This window comes from Pinus tabuliformis, chromosome 2_2 (assembly GCF_031772625.1).
Source record: "Pinus tabuliformis cultivar Carrire ecotype Pingquan chromosome 2_2, CPIR1, whole genome shotgun sequence".
NCBI lineage: Eukaryota > Viridiplantae > Streptophyta > Pinopsida > Pinales > Pinaceae > Pinus > Pinus tabuliformis.
This window is the reverse complement of record NC_142300.1, coordinates 395,435,262-395,443,605: the sequence shown is the minus strand read 5'-3', so window position 1 is coordinate 395,443,605 and position 8,344 is coordinate 395,435,262. Positions and strand designations below refer to the sequence as shown.

The following is an 8,344-nucleotide window of genomic DNA, read 5'->3' as shown; positions in this document are numbered from 1 at the left end:
CATTTACTAACTTAACCATCTCACAGCTTAAATAATTTGGTGTTTGGACAAATTTAAGGATATTTACAATCTTGTTAAGCCAAATATATGGATATTTACTCTTTTACATTATCTAACAAACATGCTTAAAAAACTATGTCAACAACTCACATTATCTAACAAACATGCTTAAAAAACTATGTCAACAACTCACATTATCTAACAAACATACTTTAAAATCCATGTCAACGACTTTCCAAATGCGTGCATACTTACTCTACATTTTTGTAAGAACCGCACTTAAAAGTCTATCTCAACAACTCACTCTACAATGCTTTGTAACGTAATACTTTGTTTGACTAATGGTGTTTGACTAAAGAGACCAGCGCAACATAATACATCGCTGAATAACAGACCATTCTTACTCGTTTTCAATAGACCATATATTATAATAAAAAAATCACATTAATGCACTCTGCAAGCCAAACAAAGCATTGGGACTTAAATGTTTAAGAGTGTTTTCAAGACTAATCAGGAGTTCTCAAAACCCGTGAAAGTGCTCAAGTGGTGTAAGCGTATCATACAATCCCTCTAGTCAATCGAAAATTTGATATCTAATTTAATCACCTAAAGACAAAATGGTCCATGCAATCTTCCCTAAGTATGCAATTTGAACTCAGTCTCAAAAATCACTCGTAAGAAGTTAACTGATTTCAATTTAGTCGAATACATGCACAGTTCAAGTGTAGGTTTCTTTTAATATGTAATCGTTCTTGTTTTGTTGCATCGAACATGGTGAGATGCTTTACAGTCTAGTATGACATATTTTCACTCACATACATAATATCATTTAAAAAATTAAATCAACATAAATATGAATCGCATATTTTCACTCGCATAAATAACATCTTCACAGAAGATCTTCAGTACAGTATTTTGAATTTCATTCCAGATGCAAAAATAAACAGTTACTGTTCCGATTCCCCATCAAGTATGACAGGCTTCATACTTTAATTGTAAAATTCTGGATTACATATCACAGATCATTTATAGCCTCACTCATTGATCCCTTTGCATCGAAAACAATAGCAAACACTACACTACAAGATAATGCAGAAACAGAACACATAACAATATAAGTTATTCCCGTCTCACTTTAAGTCCAATGTTATAATCTAAACAACATAATCAGCGCAATCTCCTTGCTTCCCTTTCAGATTCTAGCAAAGTAAGGACATCACCCTCTCTGACAGGTCCTTTTACATTCCTCATGATCAGTCGATTCTGATCATCCAAAAATTTTACTCGGACCTGTGTAACTTGACCTCTTGATCCAGTACGGCCAATTACTTTCACCACAACTGCCAATTTCACACCGGTATCCATGGCTTCCTGCTTAGATATGTATCAAACTGGGCGATTAATGCTATATGACAATCAAAATAACTTGAAAGAGGAAGCTCACTAAACTACAATAACAATCTTCAGTTAAAAACGGAAGAAAAAAAAAGTTTGATTATATTTGCGTGCTGTAGAAAATAAAGGACTTATGAAGACAACCAAATACATTTCTTGTATTTACGACACAGACATCTCAGGATACAGCAATAAAATCACAATAGAGATTCAATAACTTGGAAAGAAGTGGATCACTAAACTAGAAAAGAATGAAGAAGGTGTTAGAATCAAAACTGTTGTTACACCAAAACCCGCAGGTGTTAGTAAACAGACGCATCTCCAGAGTTAACAGATCCTTGAGAGAGAGTTAAACACATGTTGCGAAACACACAAGGAGTGTTGGATTATCCAATGGCCAACAATCTCCCCCCGAGTGCAAGCCGAGGGTGTTTCGAACTCGAGACCTTTGGCTCTGATACCACTTGTTGGAATCACAATTGTCGTTACACCAAAACCTACAGGTGCTAATAAATGTACACATCACCAAAATTTACAGATCCTCGAGAGGCGATTACGTACATGTTCCGAAACACACTAGAAGTGCTGGATTATCCAATGCCCAATAGAATGAAAGGAAACAAAAGGTTGATTATATGTCTGCTCTAGAAAATAAAGGACCTAATAAGCCAACTAAATACATTTCTTGTATGTATGAGAGACTTCTTAGGAATCAGCAATAAAACCACTACAGGGATGCAATTCCTTGCTTGATGTGCAAAAAAGTGTATCTAGTATTTACCAAACCAAAGACACGATGTATAGTGTTCAAAATGCAAAATAACGAACTATCAACCAATAAATTATAAACAGGCAGACCTGTGTAGATAGATGGGTGCAGAAAGCATCATCAAACTCTGGCCACGAATCTGCATATAGATGCAATTACCAAATTTCTAAAGAATGACATCGAACAGTGAACAAACTGAAGGAATGTCGCCTGAGGATATCAAGCAAGGGTTGTGCATAATCTACATGTATGTGAGCAACATCTCATATCCCACCTGTGCTTTAAAAAGGATATAATAAAATTACACAAGGACTGTTTTACTGCAAGAAGTTGCTTTACAAAGCCTGTATAAGGATTTGATGAGGATAGATACTAAGAAGCAATGTAATATATTTGTAATTGTAGCTCCTAATCGCTTTTGTTGCTTCAAAAATCGCACAGCTTGCTTCTGAAAGGATTTGGTAAGAATTAGTAGGAATTGCTTCACTGCTTGAAGTTGCTTTACAAAGCTTGCATAAGGATTTGATGAGTATAGATGCTAAGGAGCAATGTACTATATTTCTAATTGTAGTTCCTAATGGCTTTTGTTGCTTCAAAATTCACACAGCTTGCTTCTGAATATCATTTAATTGGCAAAATTGACATATATAAGGGAGCCTGCCTCTCCGTTCAGTACGATGATATGAATGAAAGATATTGCGTTACTTTTACTTGTTATTTTTGGGTAAATAAAAATATTAGGTGTTTTGTTTTTTTTCAAAATTAACTAATGTCAGTTGTAATGTTTTATGAATATAAAAATAAGTAATAAGGTTTAAATTGGAAAATTATTTTCTATTTTAGAATAGTTTCACTTTTGTTAATTTAAATTTTAATAAATTATTTTTGGAGTAAATAAAGATATTAAGAATTGTTAGCCTTAAGGGTTAGTTTAATTGGTTGAGTTCTCATTGCTAAAACAATTTGCCAATGGGAAGTCACAAAGCCGATTTTCATTCGATTCTCATCAATGCCCTTGGGCTTAGGCTTTGTTAGTTTAGCAGATTGGATGTGATTAGGAGAAAGTGCCCAGGAGTTTCTCAAGGAGCTAAGGAGCTATTGATTTGGGTACTATCCTCCGATTAGGGGAAGTGCTCCGTAGTTTCCCAAGGAGCTATATCCAAAAAAAAAATAGTAATAAAGGCTTCGGTTTTAATATTTAACTTAAGTTTGCCCAAAGCAGGAATTAAATATACACTTCTTCCCGAGGTGCAACACAGGCCAGTATAAGAGTTATATTTCAAAATATTTTGGTCAAACATGAGCCTCTCATTTCAATTAGGACTACCTCGCACACCTTGTATCTTTGAGTAAGCAGCTGAGCGTAATTTCTTGAGAAACAGATTAAGTTAAGCTCTGCATTTTTCTTTAAAATGGATCACTGTCTACTTTAGAATTGACAAGAATAAGTGGATCAAAAGGTTCTATATAAATGTGTAAATACATAAAGAGAATATGTATAGAATGTCGAATTGAGGAGAATAGGTATAGAGGTCAAAAGACTATATATACAAATATGTAAATATTTACATAGAAGAGTTATAAAAGAGACTATGTGGAATTGAAGAGAACAGTAAAAGTGGAATATGTAGAATGGTTATATACTAAGTCACCTGACACGGGGATTCAGGGTTCATAGGATACAGGGATTCGAGAGTCGGATTCAGACACGTTGACCCCTCGAAACAAGACACGTAGGATTCGTTATATATTACTTTATTAAATATATATATATATATATATATATATATATATATATATATATAAAAACTAGATATTTCTTACACAAATTCTCATTAATGATACAAATTCATTGATTTCAAACATAGATCATCTAGATGTTAGTTCTATTGTTTACAAAGTAAGTTAGTGATAGTAACATTATGCAATTAGCATGCATACTACATACCAAATTCAAATACATCAACATGTCACATAAAATGATAAATCATGATTCATAAAGACAACTTACAGTTACAAGATAGTAAGATAAAGACACTGACAACTGTAGTTTTTTCATTAGGTCATCAAATCAAAATGTGTTACATAGGTAGTGCAATGGCAAAGCCGCAATGGCAAATAGAAATAGAAAATATAAAACAACTACAGGTATACAAGCCTCAAGGCAATGGGTAGCCGGAGCCCATGACTCATGAGTCAACAATCCTCATAGTCATCATCAGAATCAGTATCAATGTCCTCATCATCATGGTCACCACTGCTCTCCTCTGCGTCATCCTCCTCCCCTGTATCCATAGTCACCTCTGCATCTGCTGGTGTGGAGGATGACCCCTCGAAAATATCACCGTCATCAAATCTAGCAGGCTCTAGCACTGGATCATTGAGATCCATGTTAGCCAATGCCAACTCAACACTGTTGTCTAGACCCATATCATCAGGAAAGACATCCCACATCTTTGTCTTTCCCCTCAACCACTCTTCCCTCTGCCTGTAAATAAGACGAAGGTTGGTGTGCACATACACCATTGTCTCTGCCCTGGATTGCTCAAGGCTGCTCTTCTTCACACTATACAAATTCCCATATGTGCTCCAATTCCTCTCACAACAAGAGGATGAAGTCACCTGAGAGAAAAGCCTCATGGCTAACTGCTGAAGACGAGGGCTTGTTGCCCCATGATTTTCCCACCAAGAAAAAGGCTTCTTAACCCCCCTGTCTCTAATCACATCATATCCTGCAAATCAACCAGTGCCAGTGGCAAACTCTGCAAAGGCATCCTCCACCTCATCAAGGGATGCTCTATCCTGGAAAACCCGCCTGAATGCATCTTTCCTCCCCTGTGAGATTTCACCATCCATGTAAGGAGGGAATCTGCGGGAAGGTCCACCATTCAGCCACTCATGACTGTAGTATTTTGGGTTCAATGAGCGAGCCAAACAATGTAAAGGTGTGCAATTCTTGTCCCATCTGCTGACAAGAATATCTTGTATAGTACCACAGAAGGCCTCTGGTGATGTCTCATACTCGGGGCACTCACTTTGTAGAATAATGCTCCTCACAGACTCAATCATAGAATCCCATCCCTCATAAATCTCTCCGAGGATGGGTTTGTCTGTATCTGCAAATCGAAGCAAAGAAATGATAGGGTCCATGATCTGAATAATTAGATCTACCCTCTCCCACCAAGCATCATCTAGCACTGTGTCCTTCACTCTTTTAGACGCTACTTGATCTGTCTTTCTCCAAAAAGACCAAAACTCAGAAATAACCATGGCCCCAAGAGCGGTCTTAACCTTCCTCAACCTCTTCAACATCATGAATGAAGAGGCAAACCGTGTATCAGCAATCTTCAACAATGATAGATTGTTGTACTCCTCGTAGATAGTGAGAGCATTTGTATGATTTTGAAGAAAGTTACGGATATGTCGTGCATCCTCAATAATGTTACCAATCCAAAGCACATCAGAAGCAATGGATTTCAGTGCTAAGTTCAATGAATGGACAATGCAAGGTGTCCAAAACACTTGTGGATATTTAGCTTCCACAATCATGCCAGCAGCCTTGCAAACAGGTGCATTATCTGTAATGATTTGCACACAAGAATCAACACCTACATCTTCAATAACTTTAATAAATAACTCACCTATAAATTGTGAATCCTTGTATTCTCCAAGTGTATCCACTGCTTTCAAGAAAACTGGACCATTCAAGGAAGACACCATGAAGTTGATGATTGGGTGTTGTGCTGGATCTGTCCATCCATTAGAAACAATGCTAACCCCAAATGTTGGCCATGATGCTACAATAGGCTCCAGCGTTTTTTGCACCTCTTTTTTTGCCTTCGTTAACAATGTGGTTCTAAGCTTCTCTGAACCAGGAGGCACATACCATGATGGAGACCCGTGAGTTAGAGCTCGACACATCTCAATAAATAGAGGTGAGCGTGCAACATTAAATGATATGAAGTTTTGATAGAAAAAGAAGGCAATGGTGAGATCAAGCTCTTCTCGTTTCTCTTTTTGAAAAATCTTGTCCACTGGACCAAGTGTAATTGCTCTTCTTTTTGCTGCTTGTCCCCCAATAAAACTCTCAAATGGAAATTCGGTGGTGCCTTTCGTCAAAAATGGAAGGGGGTCTTCACTTTTGGTTTTTCTTGATTTTGCAGCCACATTTTCCATACCAACAGTGAACTCCTTTTCCATTTCTTTCCTCTTTTGTATAGGAACAGCTTTACAAGCTCCAATTCCACAACTTGGTAAAGCCAACAAATGGCCTTTCACACAGTAATATGTGCTTTTGAAAGAAATGTGGCAAAAGTTGCATCTCCATTGCACATTGCCTCCTCCCTTCCCCTTGGTGCTTGTCCCATCCTCTCTTGTAACATATTTCCACAAGGGATATTTCTCAATCCTGTCTTTAGGTCCTCCTCTTCCCTTGACATACTTGCAGCAGACTCTGATGATATTGGGGGAGGAGGGGCATCTCCAATGGAGACATTCTTCCCCTTCCTTTGCCCCCTAACTGCTGCCCTTGATTGAGCCATGAAAACTGTAAAAAAAAATAAACAAAACATGCACAAATTTGTAAAAAAATCATATACAAACTGTTGTAACAGAAATGCAAAAAATAAAGATGAAATGCACTTACAGCTCAATATATGCAAAACTGAAAAAGAGAAATGGTAAAACACTTAAAGAACAGTGCCATTTTTGTGCCCACGGGTTTCATTTTTTGGGGATTCGAATCCCAAAATCGGGACACGTACGGGATGTTAGGACACGACGTGTCCCCTTCTGGGATTCGAATCCCCAATCAAACGTGTCTGATTCATGGGATTTGGACACGTGGCCTCTTTTCAACGAATCCGGTTTTTTAGGTTATATATATATATACAAAATTTAAGGAAATCTTAGTCTGGTATTGCAAACTATTTGTACAATATAACTCCCGGCATCTCATAGTAAAAATATTCAAGAATAAATCGGAAGGCATTTAGAAATTGCACAATCAATCAAAACATGGCATCTAGAAATTGCACAATCAGTCAAAAATGTTTTGATAAAATTCTTATTAAGAAAATCCTTTAACGTCAACACGAAACAATGAAAAAGCAACAATTAATTTCACCTAAATCGAAGTGCTTGCAGGAATTTTCCCTTGAGAGTCTCTACCAGATAGCCCTAAGATTATTAGGTTGGGAATCTTTAGAAAATAGGGGAAATTAAATGCAAATTTGTGGGCGTGACACACTTTTATGCAAAGAAAACAGTTTTATAGTCACAGCACGCGCCGTCGTATGCCTTGCAACGATCCTGGAAAAACATTGCATGTTCTGCGAAAAAAATTACATGGTTATCCTCTTCTTCTTTTTTTCACTCTGACAAACAAGGTCTGTTCGAACTCACAATAATTTTGGTTTAACTGTTGGGCATCAAAGTCCTACAGCCTATGATATATACTTCGTTTCCTTGTTCAGTAGCAGTTAACGAATACAAGTCTTATCGGCTATATCTGTGAGGATTGATACACGCCTGTGAAAAATAGGCGGTCGTTTACAAGACTGAATACCATGAATAGAAAGAAAACGAAAAGATGTTACCTCGAAGACGATTGCTCACGTTGAAAGCTCCGATCTCTGTGCGAACTCCACCGAATAGCCGGAGATGTGGGTATCGGGCGTGTTGAGAAAAGAGAGTAAACTTGAACCCTGATTAGGGTTTAATGGGTTTTCGGATCTTGCCGCTTCAAACCCTAGTTAATCGTAACCGTCCGTTAAAGCAACGGTCTATATTAAACGCGTTTTTATATCATTTAATTAGCGAAATTGGCATCCATATAAGGTAGCCTGCCTCTCTGTTCAGTACGACGATATGAATGAATGACATTGTGTTACTAAAGTATTTAGAGTGTTTGGTTTTTTTTTTTCCGAAATTAACTCTATGATCATAGATCGCTTGTCACGTTTTATGAATATAAAAACAAGTATTAAGTTTTAAATTGGAAAATTATTTTCTATTTTAGAATGGTTTCATTTTTACTAATTTAAAAAACATTTTTGGAGTAAACAAAAATATTAAGAATTAGTAATAAGGTTTAAATTGGAAATTTATTTTCTATTTTTAGAATAGTTTCATTTTTATTAATTTAATAAATTATTTTTGGAGTAAATAAAAATATTAAGA

General features: G+C 36.6%; 1 pseudogene across 2 annotated transcripts; it reads right to left on the bottom strand.

Moving 5' to 3' along the window:
* Window positions 1-901: 901 nt before the first annotated feature.
* Window positions 902-8,085, bottom strand: LOC149192937 (small ribosomal subunit protein eS28 pseudogene; annotated as a pseudogene). Of its 2 annotated transcripts, none has more exons than XR_016254401.1 (2): window positions 7,762-7,918; window positions 902-1,371 (listed from the first exon to the last, which is right to left on the bottom strand). The product of XR_016254401.1 is annotated as a small ribosomal subunit protein eS28 pseudogene, transcript variant X2 (transcript). The 2 variants fall into 2 exon arrangements; XR_016254400.1 differs by lacking the exon at window positions 902-1,371 and adding an exon at window positions 4,189-6,710 and having other exon boundaries at window positions 7,762-8,085.
* Window positions 8,086-8,344: the final 259 nt, after the last annotated feature.